Source organism: Chroicocephalus ridibundus, chromosome 6 (genome assembly GCF_963924245.1).
Source record: "Chroicocephalus ridibundus chromosome 6, bChrRid1.1, whole genome shotgun sequence".
NCBI classification, from domain to species: domain Eukaryota; kingdom Metazoa; phylum Chordata; class Aves; order Charadriiformes; family Laridae; genus Chroicocephalus; species Chroicocephalus ridibundus.
The window spans coordinates 62,877,561-62,896,321 of NC_086289.1; positions in this window are offsets into that span (position 1 = coordinate 62,877,561).

Genomic DNA, 18,761 nt, shown 5'->3' on the forward strand with positions numbered 1-18,761 from the left:
GAACAAGGCCTAGTTTTCCCTGCTGGCTCTTTGGGCGTGGGACCAATCTCCAGACATATGGCCATTTTTGTGCCTGGTGCGGAGCCAAGTGGGAAAGGGCGGTTTTGAGGCTGAAGGCAGTAGGAAAGCCTGCAGCTCCCAGGTGTGTGGGGCTACGCAAGCGGTTCCCAAAGAGCTTTAGAACAAGGCCTAGTTTTCCCTGCTGGCTCTTTGGGCGTGGGACCAATCGCCAGACATATGGCCATTTTTGTGCCTAGAGCGACGCCAAGTAAGAAAGGGCAGTTTTGAGGCTGAAGGCAGCAGGAAAGCCTGCAGCCCCCAGGTCCGTGGGGCTACGCAAGAGGTTCCCAAAGAGCTTTAGAACAAGGCCTAGTTTTCCCTGCTGGCTCTTTGGGCGTGGGACCAATCTCCAGACATATGGGCATTTTTGGGCCTGGAGCGACGCCAAGTGGGACAGGGCGGTTTTGAGGCTGAAGGCAGCAGGAAATCCTGCAGCCCCCAGGTGTGTGGGGCTACGCAAGTAATTCCCAAAGAGCTTTAGAACAAGGCCTAGTTTTCCCTGCTGGCTCTTTGGGCGTTGGACACATCACCAGACATATGGCCATTTTTGTGCCTGGCGTGGCGCGAAGTGGAGAAGGGTGGTTTTGAGGCTGAAGACAGCAGGAAAGCCTGCAGCCCCCAGGTCCGTGGGGCTACGCAAGCGGTTCCCAAAGAGCTTTAGAACAAGGCCTAGTTTTCCCTGCTGGCTCTTTGGGCGTGGGACCAATGTCCAGCCATATGGCCATTTTTGGGCCTGGAGCGACGCCAAGTGCGACAGGGCGGTTTTGAGGCTGAAGGCAGCAGGAAAGCCTGCAGCCCGCAGGTGAGTGGGGCTATGCAAGCGGTTCCCAAAGAGCTTTAGAACAAGGCATAGTTTTCCCTGCTGGCTCTTTGGGCGTGGGACCAATCTCCAGACATATGGCCATTTTTGTGCCTGGTGCGGAGCCAAGTGGGAAAGGGCGGTTTTGAGGCTGAAGGCAGCAGGAAAGACTGCAGCTCCCAGGTGTGTGGGGCTACGCAAGCGGTTCCCAAAGAGCTTTAGAACAAGGCATAGTTTTCCCTGCTGGCTCTTTGGGTGTGGGACCAATCTCCAGACATATGGCCATTTTTGTGCCTAGAGCGACGCCAAGTAAGACAGGGCAGTTTTGAGGCTGAAGGCAGCAGGAAAGCCTGCAGCCCCCAGGTCCGTGGGGCTACGCAAGCGTTTCCCAAAGAGCTTTAGAACAAGGCCTAGTTTTCCCTGCTGGCTCTTTGGGCGTGGGACCAGTCTCCAGACATATGGCCATTTTTGTGCCTGGTGCGGAGCCAAGTGGGAAAGGGTGGTTTTGAGGCTGAAGGCAGCAGGAAAGCCTGCAGCGCCCAGGTGTATGGTGCTACGCAAGCGGTTCCCAAAGAGCTTTAGAACAAGGCCTAGTTTTCCCTGCTGGCTCTTTGGGCGTGGGACCAATCTCCAGACATATGGCCATTTTTGTGCCTGGTGCGGAGCCAAGTGGGAAAGGGCGGTTTTGAGGCTGAAGGCAGCAGGAAAGCCTGCAGCTCCCAGGTGTGTGGGGCTACGCAAGCGGTTCCCAAAGAGCTTTAGAACAAGGCCTAGTTTTCCCTGCTGGCTCTTTGGGCGTGGGACCAATCGCCAGACATATGGCCATTTTTGTGCCTAGAGCGACGCCAAGTAAGACAGGGCAGTTTTGAGGCTGAAGGCAGCAGGAAAGCCTGCAGCCCCCAGGTCCGTGGGGCTACGCAAGAGGTTCCCAAAGAGCTTTAGAACAAGGCATAGTTTTCCCTGCTGGCTCTTTGGGCGTGGGACCAATCTCCAGACATATGGCCATTTTTGTGCCTGGCGTGGTGCCAAGTGGGAAAGGGTGGTTTTGAGGCTGAAGGCAGCAGGAAAGCCTGCAGCCCCCAGGTCCGTGGGGCTACCCAAGCGTTTCCCAAAGAGCTTTAGAACAAGGCATAGTTTTCCCTGCTGGCTCTTTGGGCGTGGGACCAATCTCCAGACATATGGCCATTTTTGTGCCTGGAGCGACGCCAAGTGGGACAGGGCTGTTTTGAGGCTGAAGGCAGCAGGAAAGCCTGCAGCCCCAAGGTCTGTGGGGCTACGCAAGCGTTTCCCAAAGAGCTTTAGAATAAGGCATAGTTTTCCCTGCTGGCTCTTTGGGCGTGGGACCCATCACCAGACATATGGCCATTTTTGTGCCTGGCGTGGCGCCAAGTGGGAAAGGGCGGTTTTGAGGCTGAAGGCAGCAGGAAAGCCTGCAGCCCCCAGGTCCGTGGGGCTACGCAAGCGGTTCCCAAAGAGCTTTAGAACAAGGCCTAGTTTTCCCTGCTGGCTCTTTGGGCGTGGGACCAATCTCCAGACATATGGCCATTTTTGTGCCTGGTGCGGAGCCAAGTGGGAAAGGGCGGTTTTGAGGCTGAAGGCAGCAGGAAAGCCTGCAGCCCCCAGGTGTATGGTGCTACGCAAGCGGTTCCGAAAGAGCTTTAGAACAAGGCCTAGTTTTCCCTGCTGGCTCTTTGGGCGTGGGACCAATCTCCAGACATATGGCCATTTTTGTGCCTGGTGCGGAGCCAAGTGGGAAAGGGCGGTTTTGAGGCTGAAGGCAGTAGGAAAGCCTGCAGCTCCCAGGTGTGTGGGGCTACGCAAGCGGTTCCCAAAGAGCTTTAGAACAAGGCCTAGTTTTCCCTGCTGGCTCTTTGGGCGTGGGACCAATCGCCAGACATATGGCCATTTTTGTGCCTAGAGCGACGCCAAGTAAGAAAGGGCAGTTTTGAGGCTGAAGGCAGCAGGAAAGCCTGCAGCCCCCAGGTCCGTGGGGCTACGCAAGAGGTTCCCAAAGAGCTTTAGAACAAGGCCTAGTTTTCCCTGCTGGCTCTTTGGGCGTGGGACCAATATCCAGACATATGGGCATTTTTGGGCCTGGAGCGACGCCAAGTGGGACAGGGCGGTTTTGAGGCTGAAGGCAGCAGGAAATCCTGCAGCCCCCAGGTGTGTGGGGCTACGCAAGTAATTCCCAAAGAGCTTTAGAACAAGGCCTAGTTTTCCCTGCTGGCTCTTTGGGCGTTGGACACATCACCAGACATATGGCCATTTTTGTGCCTGGCGTGGCGCGAAGTGGAGAAGGGTGGTTTTGAGGCTGAAGACAGCAGGAAAGCCTGCAGCCCCCAGGTCCGTGGGGCTACGCAAGCGGTTCCCAAAGAGCTTTAGAACAAGGCCTAGTTTTCCCTGCTGGCTCTTTGGGCGTGGGACCAATGTCCAGCCATATGGCCATTTTTGGGCCTGGAGCGACGCCAAGTGCGACAGGGCGGTTTTGAGGCTGAAGGCAGCAGGAAAGCCTGCAGCCCGCAGGTGAGTGGGGCTACGCAAGCGGTTCCCAAAGAGCTTTAGAACAAGGCATAGTTTTCCCTGCTGGCTCTTTGGGCGTGGGACCAATCTCCAGACATATGGCCATTTTTGTGCCTGGTGCGGAGCCAAGTGGGAAAGGGCGGTTTTGAGGCTGAAGGCAGCAGGAAAGACTGCAGCTCCCAGGTGTGTGGGGCTACGCAAGCGGTTCCCAAAGAGCTTTAGAACAAGGCATAGTTTTCCCTGCTGGCTCTTTGGGTGTGGGACCAATCTCCAGACATATGGCCATTTTTGTGCCTAGAGCGACGCCAAGTAAGACAGGGCAGTTTTGAGGCTGAAGGCAGCAGGAAAGCCTGCAGCCCCCAGGTCCGTGGGGCTACGCAAGCGGTTCCCAAAGAGCTTTAGAACAAGGCATAGTTTTCCCTGCTGGCTCTTTGGGCGTGGGACCAATCTCCAGACATATGGCCATTTTTGTGCCTGGTGCGGAGCCAAGTGGGAAAGGGCGGTTTTGAGGCTGAAGGCAGCAGGAAAGCCTGCAGCCCCCAGGTGTATGGTGCTACGCAAGCGGTTCCCAAAGAGCTTTAGAACAAGGCCTAGTTTTCCCTGCTGGCTCTTTGGGCGTGGGACCAATCTCCAGACATATGGCCATTTTTGTGCCTGGTGCGGAGCCAAGTGGGAAAGGGCGGTTTTGAGGCTGAAGGCAGTAGGAAAGCCTGCAGCTCCCAGGTGTGTGGGGCTACGCAAGCGGTTCCCAAAGAGCTTTAGAACAAGGCCTAGTTTTCCCTGCTGGCTCTTTGGGCGTGGGACCAATCGCCAGACATATGGCCATTTTTGTGCCTAGAGCGACGCCAAGTAAGAAAGGGCAGTTTTGAGGCTGAAGGCAGCAGGAAAGCCTGCAGCCCCCAGGTCCGTGGGGCTACGCAAGAGGTTCCCAAAGAGCTTTAGAACAAGGCCTAGTTTTCCCTGCTGGCTCTTTGGGCGTGGGACCAATCTCCAGACATATGGGCATTTTTGGGCCTGGAGCGACGCCAAGTGGGACAGGGCGGTTTTGAGGCTGAAGGCAGCAGGAAATCCTGCAGCCCCCAGGTGTGTGGGGCTACGCAAGTAATTCCCAAAGAGCTTTAGAACAAGGCCTAGTTTTCCCTGCTGGCTCTTTGGGCGTGGGACCAATCTCCAGACATATGGCCATTTTTGTGCCTGGCGTGGTGCCAAGTGGGAAAGGGTGGTTTTGAGGCTGAAGACAGCAGGAAAGCCTGCAGCCCCCAGGTCCGTGGGGCTACGCAAGCAGTTCCCAAAGAGCTTTAGAACAAGGCCTAGTTTTCCCTGCTGGCTCTTTGGGCGTGGGACCAATCTCCAGACATATGGGCATTTTTGGGCCTGGAGCGACGCCAAGTGGGACAGGGCGGTTTTGAGGCTGAAGGCAGCAGGAAATCCTGCAGCCCCCAGGTGTGTGGGGCTACGCAAGTAATTCCCAAAGAGCTTTAGAACAAGGCCTAGTTTTCCCTGCTGGCTCTTTGGGCGTTGGACACATCACCAGACATATGGCCATTTTTGTGCCTGGCGTGGCGCGAAGTGGAGAAGGGTGGTTTTGAGGCTGAAGACAGCAGGAAAGCCTGCAGCCCCCAGGTCCGTGGGGCTACGCAAGCGGTTCCCAAAGAGCTTTAGAACAAGGCCTAGTTTTCCCTGCTGGCTCTTTGGGCGTGGGACCAATGTCCAGCCATATGGCCATTTTTGGGCCTGGAGCGACGCCAAGTGCGACAGGGCGGTTTTGAGGCTGAAGGCAGCAGGAAAGCCTGCAGCCCGCAGGTGAGTGGGGCTACGCAAGCGGTTCCCAAAGAGCTTTAGAACAAGGCATAGTTTTCCCTGCTGGCTCTTTGGGCGTGGGACCAATCTCCAGACATATGGCCATTTTTGTGCCCGGTGCGGAGCCAAGTGGGAAAGGGCGGTTTTGAGGCTGAAGGCAGCAGGAAAGACTGCAGCTCCCAGGTGTGTGGGGCTACGCAAGCGGTTCCCAAAGAGCTTTAGAACAAGGCATAGTTTTCCCTGCTGGCTCTTTGGGTGTGGGACCAATCTCCAGACATATGGCCATTTTTGTGCCTAGAGCGACGCCAAGTAAGACAGGGCAGTTTTGAGGCTGAAGGCAGCAGGAAAGCCTGCAGCCCCCAGGTCCGTGGGGCTACGCAAGCGGTTCCCAAAGTGCTTTAGAACAAGGCCTAGTTTTCCCTGCTGGCTCTTTGGGCGTGGGACCAATCTCCAGACATATGGCCATTTTTGGGCCTGGTGCGGAGCCAAGTGGGAAAGGGCGGTTTTGAGGCTGAAGGCAGCAGGAAAGCCTGCAGCCCCCAGGTGTATGGTGCTACGCAAGCGGTTCCCAAAGAGCTTTAGAACAAGGCCTAGTTTTCCCTGCTGACTCTTTGGGCGTGGGACCAATCTCCAGACATATGGCCATTTTTGTGCCTGGTGCGGAGCCAAGTGGGAAAGGGCGGTTTTGAGGCTGAAGGCAGTAGGAAAGCCTGCAGCTCCCAGGTGTGTGGGGCTACGCAAGCGGTTCCCAAAGAGCTTTAGAACAAGGCCTAGTTTTCCCTGCTGGCTCTTTGGGCGTGGGACCAATCGCCAGACATATGGCCATTTTTGTGCCTAGAGCGACGCCAAGTAAGAAAGGGCAGTTTTGAGGCTGAAGGCAGCAGGAAAGCCTGCAGCCCCCAGGTCCGTGGGGCTACGCAAGAGGTTCCCAAAGAGCTTTAGAACAAGGCCTAGTTTTCCCTGCTGGCTCTTTGGGCGTGGGACCAATCTCCAGACATATGGGCATTTTTGGGCCTGGAGCGACGCCAAGTGGGACAGGGCGGTTTTGAGGCTGAAGGCAGCAGGAAATCCTGCAGCCCCCAGGTGTGTGGGGCTACGCAAGTAATTCCCAAAGAGCTTTAGAACAAGGCCTAGTTTTCCCTGCTGGCTCTTTGGGCGTGGGACCAATCTCCAGACATATGGCCATTTTTGTGCCTGGCGTGGTGCCAAGTGGGAAAGGGTGGTTTTGAGGCTGAAGACAGCAGGAAAGCCTGCAGCCCCCAGGTCCGTGGGGCTACGCAAGCGGTTCCCAAAGAGCTTTAGAACAAGGCCTAGTTTTCCCTGCTGGCTCTTTGGGTGTGGGACCAATCTCCAGACATATGGCCATTTTTGTGTCTGGAGCGACGCCAAGTGGGGAAGGGTGGTTTTGAGGCTGAAGGCAGCAGGAAAGCCTGCAGCCCCCAGGTCCGTGGGGCTACGCAAGAGGTTCCCAAAGAGCTTTAGAACAAGGCCTAGTTTTCCCTGCTGGCTCTTTGGGCGTGGGACCAGTCTCCAAACATATGGCCATTTTTATGCCTGGCGCGGCGCCAAGTGGAAAAGGGTGGTTTTGAGGCTGAAGGCAGCAGGAAAGCCTGCAGCCCCCAGGTGTATGGGGCTACGCAAGCGGTTCCCCAAGAGCTTTAGAACAAGGCCTAGTTTTCCCTGCTGGCTCGTTGGGCGTGGGACCAATGTCCAGCCATATGGCCATTTTTGGGTCTGGAGCGACGCCAAGTGCGACAGGGCGGTTTGAGGCTGAAGGCAGCAGGAAAGCCTGCAGCCCGCAGGTGAGTGGGGCTACGCAAGCGGTACCCAAAGAGCTTTAGAACAAGGCATAGTTTTCCCTGCTGGCTCTTTGGGCGTGGGACCAATCTCCAGACATATGGCCATTTTTGTGCCTGGTGCGGAGCCAAGTGGGAAAGGGCGGTTTTGAGGCTGAAGGCAGCAGGAAAGCCTGCAGCCCCCAGGTGTGTGGGGCTACGCAAGCGGTTCCCAAAGGGCTTTAGAACAAGGCATAGTTTTCCCTGCTGGCTCTTTGGGCGTGGGACCAATCTCCAGACATATGGCCATTTTTGTGCCTAGAGCGACGCCAAGTAAGACAGGGCAGTTTTGAGGCTGAAGGCAGCAGGAAAGCCTGCAGCCCCCAGGTCTGTGGGGCTACGCAAGCCGTTCCCAAAGAGCTTTAGAACAAGGCATAGTTTTCCCTGCTGGCTCTTTGGGCGTGGGACCAATCTCCAGACGTATGGCCATTTTTGTGCCTGGTGCGGAGCCAAGTGGGAAAGGGTGGTTTTGAGGCTGAAGGCAGCAGGAAAGCCTGCAGCCCCCAGGTGTATGGTGCTACGCAAGCGGTTCCCAAAGAGCTTTAGAACAAGGCATAGTTTTCCCTGCTGGCTCTTTGGGCGTGGGACCAATCTCCAGACATATGGCCTTTTTTGTGCCTGTTGCGGATCCAAGTGGGAAAGGGCGGTTTTGAGGCTGAAGGCAGCAGGAAAGCCTGCAGCTCCCAGGTGTGTGGGGCTACGCAAGCGGTTCCCAAAGAGCTTTAGAACAAGGCATAGTTTTCCCTGCTGGCTCTTTGGGCGTGGGACCAATCGCCAGACATATGGCCATTTTTGTGCCTAGAGCGACGCCAAGTAAGAAAGGGCAGTTTTGAGGCTGAAGGCAGCAGGAAAGCCTGCAGCCCCCAGGTCCGTGGGGCTACGCAAGAGGTTCCCAAAGAGCTTTAGAACAAGGCACAGTTTTCCCTGCTGGCTCTTTGGGCGTGGGACCAGTCTCCAGACATATGGCCATTTTTATGCCTGGCGCGGCGCCAAGTGGGAAAGGGTGGTTTTGAGGCTGAAGGCAGCAGGAAAGCCTGCAGCCCCCAGGTGTATGGGGCTACGCAAGCGGTTCTCAAAGAGCTTTAGAACAAGGCCTAGTTTTCCCTGCTGGCTCGTTGGGCGTGGGACCAATGTCCAGCCATATGGCCATTTTTGGGCCTGGAGCGACGCCAAGTGGGACAGGGCGGTTTTGAGGCTGAAGGCAGCAGGAAATCCTGCAGCCCCCAGGTGTGTGGGGCTACGCAAGTAATTCCCAAAGAGCTTTAGAACAAGGCCTAGTTTTCCCTGCTGGCTCTTTGGGCGTTGGACACATCACTAGACATATGGCCATTTTTGTGCCTGGCGTGGCGCCAAGTGGAGAAGGGTGGTTTTGAGGCTGAAGACAGCAGGAAAGCCTGCAGCCCCCAGGTGTGTGGGGCTACGCAAGCGGTTCCCAAAGAGCTTTAGAACAAGGCATAGTTTTCCCTGCTGGCTCTTTGGGCGTGGGACCAATCTCCAGACATATGGCCATTTTTGTGTCTGGAGTGACGCCAAGTGGGGAAGGGTGGTTTTGTGGCTGAAGGCAGCAGGAAAGCCTGCAGCCCCCAGGTCCGTGGGGCTACGCAAGAGGTTCCCAAAGAGCTTTAGAACAAGGCCTAGTTTTCCCTGCTGGCTCTTTGGGCGTGGGACCAGTCTCCAGACATATGGCCATTTTTATGCCTGGCGCGGCGCCAAGTGGGAAAGGGTGGTTTTGAGGCTGAAGGCAGCAGGAAAGCCTGCAGCCCCCAGGTGTATGGTGCTACGCAAGCGTTTCCCAAAGAGCTTTAGAACAAGGCATAGTTTTCCCTGCTGGCTCTTTGGGCGTGGGACCAATCTCCAGACATATGGGCATTTTTGTGCCTGGAGCGACGCCAAGTGGGACAGGGCGGTTTTGAGGCTGAAGGCAGCAGGAAAGCCTGCAGCCCGCAGGTGTGTGGGGCTACGCAAGTAATTCCCAAAGAGCTTTAGAATAAGGCATAGTTTTCCCTGCTGGCTCTTTGGGCGTGGGACCAATCGCCAGACATATGGCCATTTTTGTGCCTATAGCGACGCCAAGTGGGACAGGACCGTTTTGAGGCTGAAGGCAGCAGGAAAGCCTGCAGCCCCCAGGTGTGTGGGGCTACGCAAGAGGTTCCCAAAGAGCTTTAGAACAAGGCCTAGTTTTCCCTGCTGGCTCTTTGGGCGTGGGACCAGTCTCCAGACATATGGCCATTTTTATGCCTGGCGCGGCTCTGAGTGGGAAAGGGTGGTTTTGAGGCTGAAGGCAGCAGGAAAGCCTGCAGCCCCCAGGTGTGTGGGGCTACGCAAGAGGTTCCCAAAGAGCTTTAGAACAAGGCCTAGTTTTCCCTGCTGGCTCTTTGGGCGTGGGACCAGTCTCCAGACATATGGCCATTTTTATGCCTGGCGCGGCGCCAATTGGGGAAGGGTGGTTTTGAGGCTGAAGGCAGCAGGAAAGCCTGCAGCCCCCAGGTGTGTGGGGCTACGCAACCCGTTCCCAAAGAGCTTTAGAACAAGGCCTAGTTTTCCCTGCTGGCTCGTTGGGCGTGGGACCAATGTCCAGCCATATGGCCATTTTTGGGCCTGGAGCGACGCCAAGTGCGACAGGGCGGTTTTGAGGCTGAAGGCAGCAGGAAAGCCTGCAGCCCCCAGGTGAGTAGGGCTACGCAAGCGGTTCCCAAAGAGCTTTAGAACAAGGCATAGTTTTCCCTGCTGGCTCTTTGGGCGTGGGACCAATCTCCAGACATATGGCCATTTTTGTGCCTGGTGCGGAGCCAAGTGGGAAAGGGCGGTTTTGAGGCTGAAGGCAGCAGGAAAGCCTGCAGCTCCCAGGTGTGTGGGGCTACGCAAGCGGTTCCCAAAGAGCTTTAGAACAAGGCATAGTTTTCCCTGCTGGCTCTTTGGGCGTGGGACCAATCTCCAGACATATGGCCATTTTTGTGCCTGGTGCGGAGCCAAGTGGGAAAGGGCGGTTTTGAGGCTGAAGGCAGCAGGAAAGACTGCAGCTCCCAGGTGTGTGGGGCTACGCAAGCGGTTCCCAAAGAGCTTTAGAACAAGGCATAGTTTTCCCTGCTGGCTCTTTGGGCGTGGGACCAATCTCCAGACATATGGCCATTTTTGTGCCTAGAGCGACGCCAAGTAAGACAGGGCAGTTTTGAGGCTGAAGGCAGCAGGAAAGCCTGCAGCCCCCAGGTGTGTGGGGCTACGCAAGCCGTTCCCAAAGAGCTTTAGAACAAGGCCTAGTTTTCCCTGCTGGCTCTTTGGGCGTGGGACCAATCTCCAGACATATGGCCATTTTTGTGCCTGGTGCGGAGCCAAGTGGGAAAGGGCGGTTTTGAGGCTGAAGGCAGCAGGAAAGCCTGCAGCCCCCAGGTGTATGGTGCTACGCAAGCGGTTCCCAAAGAGCTTTAGAACAAGGCCTAGTTTTCCCTGCTGGCTCTTTGGGCGTGGGACCAGTCTCCAGCGATATGGCCATTTTTGTGCCTGGCGTGGCGCCAAGTGGGAAACGGGTGGTTTTGAGGCTGAAGGCAGCAGGAAAGCCTGCAGCCCCCAGGTGTGTGGGGCTACGCAAGCCGTTCCCAAAGAGCTTTAGAACAGGGCATAGTTTTCCCTGCTGGCTCTTTGGGCGTGGGACCAATCGCCAGCCATATGGCCATTTTTGTGCCTAGAGCGACGCCAAGTGGGACAGGACCGTTTTGAGGCTGAAGGCAGCAGGAAAGCCTGCAGCCCCCAGGTGTGTGGGGCTACGCAAGAGGTTCCCAAAGAGCTTTAGAACAAGGCCTAGTTTTCCCTGCTGGCTCTTTGGGCGTGGGACCAGTCTCCAGACATATGGCCATTTTTATGCCTGGCGCGGCTCTGAGTGGGAAAGGGTGTTTTTGGGGCTGAAGGCAGCAGGAAAGCCTGCAGCCCCCAGGTGTGTGGGGCTACGCAAGAGGTTCCCAAAGAGCTTTAGAACAAGGCCTAGTTTTCCCTGCTGGCTCTTTGGGCGTGGGACCAGTCTCCAGACATATGGCCATTTTTATGCCTGGCGCGGCGCCAATTGGGGAAGGGTGGTTTTGAGGCTGAAGGCAGCAGGAAAGCCTGCAGCCCGCAGGTGTGTGGGGCTACGCAACCCGTTCCCAAAGAGCTTTAGAACAAGGCCTAGTTTTCCCTGCTGGCTCGTTGGGCGTGGGACCAATGTCCAGCCATATGGCCATTTTTGGGCCTGGAGCGACGCCAAGTGCGACAGGGCGGTTTTGAGGCTGAAGGCAGCAGGAAAGCCTGCAGCCCCCAGGTGAGTGGGGCTACGCAAGCGGTTCCCAAAGAGCTTTAGAACAAGGCATAGTTTTCCCTGCTGGCTCTTTGGGCGTGGGACCAATCTCCAGACATATGGCCATTTTTGTGCCTGGTGCGGAGCCAAGTGGGAAAGGGCGGTTTTGAGGCTGAAGGCAGCAGGAAAGCCTGCAGCTCCCAGGTGTGTGGGGCTACGCAAGCGGTTCCCAAAGAGCTTTAGAACAAGGCCTAGTTTTCCCTGCTGGCTCTTTGGTCGTGGGACCAATCGCCAGACATATGGCCATTTTTGTGCCTAGAGCGACGCCAAGTAAGACAGGGCATTTTTGAGGCTGAAGGCAGCAGGAAAGCCTGCAGCCCCCAGGTCCGTGGGGCTACGCAAGCCGTTCCCAAAGAGCTTTAGAACAAGGCCTAGTTTTCCCTGCTGGCTCTTTGGGCGTGGGACCAATCTCCAGACATATGGCCATTTTTGTGCCTGGTGCGGAGCCAAGTGGGAAAGGGCGGTTTTGAGGCTGAAGGCAGCAGGAAAGCCTGCAGCCCCCAGGTGTATGGTGCTACGCAAGCGGTTCCCAAAGAGCTTTAGAACAAGGCCTAGTTTTCCCTGCTGGCTCTTTGGGCGTGGGACCAATCTCCAGACATATGGCCATTTTTGGGCCTGGTGCGGAGCCAAGTGGGAAAGGGCGGTTTTGAGGCTGAAGGCAGCAGGAAAGCCTGCAGCTCCCAGGTGTGTGGGGCTACGCAAGCGGTTCCCAAAGAGCTTTAGAACAAGGCCTTGTTTTCCCTGCTGGCTCTTTGGGCGTGGGACCAATCGCCAGACATATGGCCATTTTTGTGCCTAGAGCGACGGCAAGTAAGACAGGGCAGTTTTGAGGCTGAAGGCAGCAGGAAAGCCTGCAGCCCCCAGGTCCGTGGGGCTACGCAAGAGGTTCCCAAAGAGCTTTAGAACAAGGCCTAGTTTTCCCTGCTGGCTCTTTGGGCGTGGGACCAATCTCCAGACATATGGCCATTTTTGTGCCTGGCGTGGTGCCAAGTGGGAAAGGGTGGTTTTGAGGCTGAAGGCAGCAGGAAAGCCTGCAGCCCCCAGGTGTATGGGGCTACGCAAGCGGTTCCCAAAGAGCTTTAGAACAAGGCATAGTTTTCCCTGCTGGCTCGTTGGGCGTGGGACCAATCTCCAGACATATGGGCATTTTTGTGCCTGGAGCGACGCCAAGTGGGACAGGGCTGTTTTGAGGCTGAAGGCAGCAGGAAAGCCTGCAGCCCCCAGGTGTGTGGGGCTACGCAACCCGTTCCCAAAGAGCTTTAGAACAAGGCCTAGTTTTCCCTGCTGGCTCGTTGGGCGTGGGACCAATGTCCAGCCATATGGCCATTTTTGGGCCTGGAGCGACGCCAAGTGCGACAGGGCGGTTTTGAGGCTGAAGGCAGCAGGAAAGCCTGCAGCCCCCAGGTGAGTAGGGCTACGCAAGCGGTTCCCAAAGAGCTTTAGAACAAGGCATAGTTTTCCCTGCTGGCTCTTTGGGCGTGGGACCAATCTCCAGACATATGGCCATTTTTGTGCCTGGTGCGGAGCCAAGTGGGAAAGGGCGGTTTTGAGGCTGAAGGCAGCAGGAAAGCCTGCAGCTCCCAGGTGTGTGGGGCTACGCAAGCGGTTCCCAAAGAGCTTTAGAACAAGGCATAGTTTTCCCTGCTGGCTGTTTGGGCGTGGGACCAATCTCCAGACATATGGCCATTTTTGTGCCTGGTGCGGAGCCAAGTGGGAAAGGGCGGTTTTGAGGCTGAAGGCAGCAGGAAAGACTGCAGCTCCCAGGTGTGTGGGGCTACGCAAGCGGTTCCCAAAGAGCTTTAGAACAAGGCATAGTTTTCCCTGCTGGCTCTTTGGGCGTGGGACCAATCTCCAGACATATGGCCATTTTTGTGCCTAGAGCGACGCCAAGTAAGACAGGGCAGTTTTGAGGCTGAAGGCAGCAGGAAAGCCTGCAGCCCCCAGGTGTGTGGGGCTACGCAAGCCGTTCCCAAAGAGCTTTAGAACAAGGCCTAGTTTTCCCTGCTGGCTCTTTGGGCGTGGGACCAATCTCCAGACATATGGCCATTTTTGTGCCTGGTGCGGAGCCAAGTGGGAAAGGGCGGTTTTGAGGCTGAAGGCAGCAGGAAAGCCTGCAGCCCCCAGGTGTATGGTGCTACGCAAGCGGTTCCCAAAGAGCTTTAGAACAAGGCCTAGTTTTCCCTGCTGGCTCTTTGGGCGTGGGACCAGTCTCCAGCGATATGGCCATTTTTGTGCCTGGCGTGGCGCCAAGTGGGAAACGGGTGGTTTTGAGGCTGAAGGCAGCAGGAAAGCCTGCAGCCCCCAGGTGTGTGGGGCTACGCAAGCCGTTCCCAAAGAGCTTTAGAACAGGGCATAGTTTTCCCTGCTGGCTCTTTGGGCGTGGGACCAATCGCCAGCCATATGGCCATTTTTGTGCCTAGAGCGACGCCAAGTGGGACAGGACCGTTTTGAGGCTGAAGGCAGCAGGAAAGCCTGCAGCCCCCAGGTGTGTGGGGCTACGCAAGAGGTTCCCAAAGAGCTTTAGAACAAGGCCTAGTTTTCCCTGCTGGCTCTTTGGGCGTGGGACCAGTCTCCAGACATATGGCCATTTTTATGCCTGGCGCGGCTCTGAGTGGGAAAGGGTGTTTTTGGGGCTGAAGGCAGCAGGAAAGCCTGCAGCCCCCAGGTGTGTGGGGCTACGCAAGAGGTTCCCAAAGAGCTTTAGAACAAGGCCTAGTTTTCCCTGCTGGCTCTTTGGGCGTGGGACCAGTCTCCAGACATATGGCCATTTTTATGCCTGGCGCGGCGCCAATTGGGGAAGGGTGGTTTTGAGGCTGAAGGCAGCAGGAAAGCCTGCAGCCCCCAGGTGTGTGGGGCTACGCAACCCGTTCCCAAAGAGCTTTAGAACAAGGCCTAGTTTTCCCTGCTGGCTCGTTGGGCGTGGGACCAATGTCCAGCCATATGGCCATTTTTGGGCCTGGAGCGACGCCAAGTGCGACAGGGCGGTTTTGAGGCTGAAGGCAGCAGGAAAGCCTGCAGCCCCCAGGTGAGTGGGGCTACGCAAGCGGTTCCCAAAGAGCTTTAGAACAAGGCATAGTTTTCCCTGCTGGCTCTTTGGGCGTGGGACCAATCTCCAGACATATGGCCATTTTTGTGCCTGGTGCGGAGCCAAGTGGGAAAGGGCGGTTTTGAGGCTGAAGGCAGCAGGAAAGCCTGCAGCTCCCAGGTGTGTGGGGCTACGCAAGCGGTTCCCAAAGAGCTTTAGAACAAGGCCTAGTTTTCCCTGCTGGCTCTTTGGTCGTGGGACCAATCGCCAGACATATGGCCATTTTTGTGCCTAGAGCGACGCCAAGTAAGACAGGGCATTTTTGAGGCTGAAGGCAGCAGGAAAGCCTGCAGCCCCCAGGTCCGTGGGGCTACGCAAGCCGTTCCCAAAGAGCTTTAGAACAAGGCCTAGTTTTCCCTGCTGGCTCTTTGGGCGTGGGACCAATCTCCAGACATATGGCCATTTTTGTGCCTGGTGCGGAGCCAAGTGGGAAAGGGCGGTTTTGAGGCTGAAGGCAGCAGGAAAGCCTGCAGCCCCCAGGTGTATGGTGCTACGCAAGCGGTTCCCAAAGAGCTTTAGAACAAGGCCTAGTTTTCCCTGCTGGCTCTTTGGGCGTGGGACCAATCTCCAGACATATGGCCATTTTTGGGCCTGGTGCGGAGCCAAGTGGGAAAGGGCGGTTTTGAGGCTGAAGGCAGCAGGAAAGCCTGCAGCTCCCAGGTGTGTGGGGCTACGCAAGCGGTTCCCAAAGAGCTTTAGAACAAGGCCTTGTTTTCCCTGCTGGCTCTTTGGGCGTGGGACCAATCGCCAGACATATGGCCATTTTTGTGCCTAGAGCGACGGCAAGTAAGACAGGGCAGTTTTGAGGCTGAAGGCAGCAGGAAAGCCTGCAGCCCCCAGGTCCGTGGGGCTACGCAAGAGGTTCCCAAAGAGCTTTAGAACAAGGCCTAGTTTTCCCTGCTGGCTCTTTGGGCGTGGGACCAATCTCCAGACATATGGCCATTTTTGTGCCTGGCGTGGTGCCAAGTGGGAAAGGGTGGTTTTGAGGCTGAAGGCAGCAGGAAAGCCTGCAGCCCCCAGGTGTATGGGGCTACGCAAGCGGTTCCCAAAGAGCTTTAGAACAAGGCATAGTTTTCCCTGCTGGCTCGTTGGGCGTGGGACCAATCTCCAGACATATGGGCATTTTTGTGCCTGGAGCGACGCCAAGTGGGACAGGGCTGTTTTGAGGCTGAAGGCAGCAGGAAAGCCTGCAGCCCCAAGGTCTGTGGGGCTACGCAAGTAATTCCCAAAGAGCTTTAGAATAAGGCATAGTTTTCCCTGCTGGCTCTTTGGGCGTGGGACCCATCACCAGACATATGGCCATTTTTGTGCCTGGCGTTGCGCCAAGTGGGAAAGGGCGGTTTTGAGGCTGAAGGCAGCAGGAAAGCCTGCAGCCCCCAGGTGTGTGGGGCTACGCAAGCCGTTCCCAAAGAGCTTTAGAACAGGGCATAGTTTTCCCTGCTGGCTCGTTGGGCGTGGGACCAATGTCCAGCCATATGGCCATTTTTGGGCCTGGAGCGACGCCAAGTAAGACAGGGCGGTTTTGAGGCTGAAGGCAGCAGGAAAGCCTGCAGCCCGCAGGTGAGTGGGGCTACGCAAGCGGTTCCCAAAGAGCTTTAGAACAAGGCATAGTTTTCCCTGCTGGCTCTTTGGGCGTGGGACCAATCTCCAGACATATGGCCATTTTTGTGCCTGGTGCGGAGCCAAGTTGGAAAGGGCGGTTTTGAGGCTGAAGGCAGCAGGAAAGACTGCAGCTCCCAGGTGTGTGGGGCTACGCAAGCGGTTCCCAAAGAGCTTTAGAACAAGGCATAGTTTTCCCTGCTGGCTCTTTGGGCGTGGGACCAATCTCCAGACATATGGCCATTTTTGTGCCTAGAGCGACGCCAAGTAAGACAGGGCAGTTTTGAGGCTGAAGGCAGCAGGAAAGCCTGCAGCCCCCAGGTCCGTGGGGCTACGCAAGCCGTTCCCAAAGAGCTTTAGAACAAGGCCTAGTTTTCCCTGCTGGCTATTTGGGCGTGGGACCAATCTCCAGACATATGGCCATTTTTGTGCCTGGTGCGGAGCCAAGTGGGAAAGGGCGGTTTTGAGGCTGAAGGCAGCAGGAAAGCCTGCAGCCCCCAGGTGTATGGTGCTACGCAAGCGGTTCCCAAAGAGCTTTAGAACAAGGCCTAGTTTTCCCTGCTGGCTCTTTGGGCGTGGGACCAATCTCCAGACATATGGCCATTTTTGTGCCTGGTGCGGAGCCAAGTGGGAAAGGGCGGTTTTGAGGCTGAAGGCAGCAGGAAAGTCTGCAGCTCCCAGGTGTGTGGGGCTACGCAAGCGGTTCCCAAAGAGCTTTAGAACAAGGCCTAGTTTTCCCTGCTGGCTCTTTGGGCGTGGGACCAATCGCCAGACATATGGCCATTTTTGTGCCTGGAGCGACGCCAAGTAAGAAAGGGCAGTTTTGAGGCTGAAGGCAGCAGGAAAGCCTGCAGCCCCCAGGTGTGTGGGGCTACGCAAGTAATTCCCAAAGAGCTTTAGAACAAGGCCTAGTTTTCCCTGCTGGCTCTTTGGGCGTTGGACACATCACCAGACATATGGCCATTTTTGTGCCTGGCGTGGCGCGAAGTGGAGAAGGGTGGTTTTGAGGCTGAAGACAGCAGGAAAGCCTGCAGCCCCCAGGTCCGTGGGGCTACGCAAGCGGTTCCCAAAGAGCTTTAGAACAAGGCCTAGTTTTCCCTGCTGGCTCTTTGGGCGTGGGACCAATCTCCAGACATATGGCCATTTTTGTGTCTGGAGCGACGCCAAGTGGGGAAGCGTGGTTTTGAGGCTGAAGGCAGCAGGAAAGCCTGCAGCCCCCAGGTCCGTGGGGCTACGCAAGAGGTTCCCAAAGAGCTTTAGAACAAGGCCTAGTTTTCCCTGCTGGCTCTTTGGGCGTGGGACCAGTCTCCAAACATATGGCCATTTTTATGCCTGGCGCGGCGCCAAGTGGGAAAGGGTGGTTTTGAGGCTGAAGGCAGCAGGAAAGCCTGCAGCCCCCAGGTGTATGGTGCTACGCAAGCGGTTCCCCAAGAGCTTTAGAACAAGGCCTAGTTTTCCCTGCTGGCTCGTTGGGCGTGGGACCAATGTCCAGCCATATGGCCATTTTTGGGCCTGGAGCGACGCCAAGTGCGACAGGGCGGTTTTGAGGCTGAAGGCAGCAGGAAAGCCTGCAGCCCGCAGGTGAGTGGGGCTACGCAAGCGGTACCCAAAGAGCTTTAGAACAAGGCATAGTTTTCCCTGCTGGCTCTTTGGGCGTGGGACCAATCTCCAGACATATGGCCATTTTTGTGCCTGGTGCGGAGCCAAGTGGGAAAGGGCGGTTTTGAGGCTGAAGGCAGCAGGAAAGCCTGCAGCCCCCAGGTGTGTGGGGCTACGCAAGCGGTTCCCAAAGAGCTTTAGAACAAGGCATAGTTTTCCCTGCTGGCTCTTTGGGCGTGGGACCAATTTCCAGACATATGGCCATTTTTGTGCCTAGAGCGACGCCAAGTAAGAGAGGGCAGTTTTGAGGCTGAAGGCAGCAGGAAAGCCTGCAGCCCCCAGGTGTGTGGGGCTACGCAAGCCGTTCCCAAAGAGCTTTAGAACAAGGCATAGTTTTCCCTGCTGGCTCTTTGGGCGTGGGACCAGTCTCCAGACATATGGCCATTTTTGTGCCTGGTGCGGAGCCAAGTGGGAAAGGGTGGTTTTGAGGCTGAAGGCAGCAGGAAAGCCTGCAGCCCCCAGGTGTATGGTGCTACGCAAGCGGTTCCCAAAGAGCTTTAGAACAAGGCATAGTTTTCCCTGCTGGCTCTTTGGGCGTGGGACCAATCTCCAGACATATGGCCTTTTTTGTGCCTGTTGCGGATCCAAGTGGGAAAGGGCGGTTTTGAGGCTGAAGGCAGCAGGAAAGCCTGCAGCCCCCAGGTCCGTGGGGCTACGCAAGCGGTTCCCAAAGAGCTTTAGAACAAGGCACAGTTTTCCCTGCTGGCTCTTTGGGCGTGGGACCAGTCTCCAGACATATGGCCATTTTTATGCCTGGCGCGGCGCCAAGTGGGAAAGGGTGGTTTTGTGGCTGAAGGCAGCAGGAAAGCCTGCAGCCCCCAGGTGTATGGGGCTACGCAAGCGGTTCTCAAAGAGCTTTAGAACAAGGCCTAGTTTTCCCTGCTGGCTCGTTGGGCGTGGGACCAATGTCCAGCCATATGGCCATTTTTGGGCCTGGAGCGACGCCAAGTGGGACAGGGCGGTTTTGAGGCTGAAGGCAGCAGGAAATCCTGCAGCCCCCAGATGTGTGGGGCTAGGCAAGTAATTCCCAAAGAGCTTTAGAACAAGGCCTAGTTTTCCCTGCTGGCTCTTTGGGCGTTG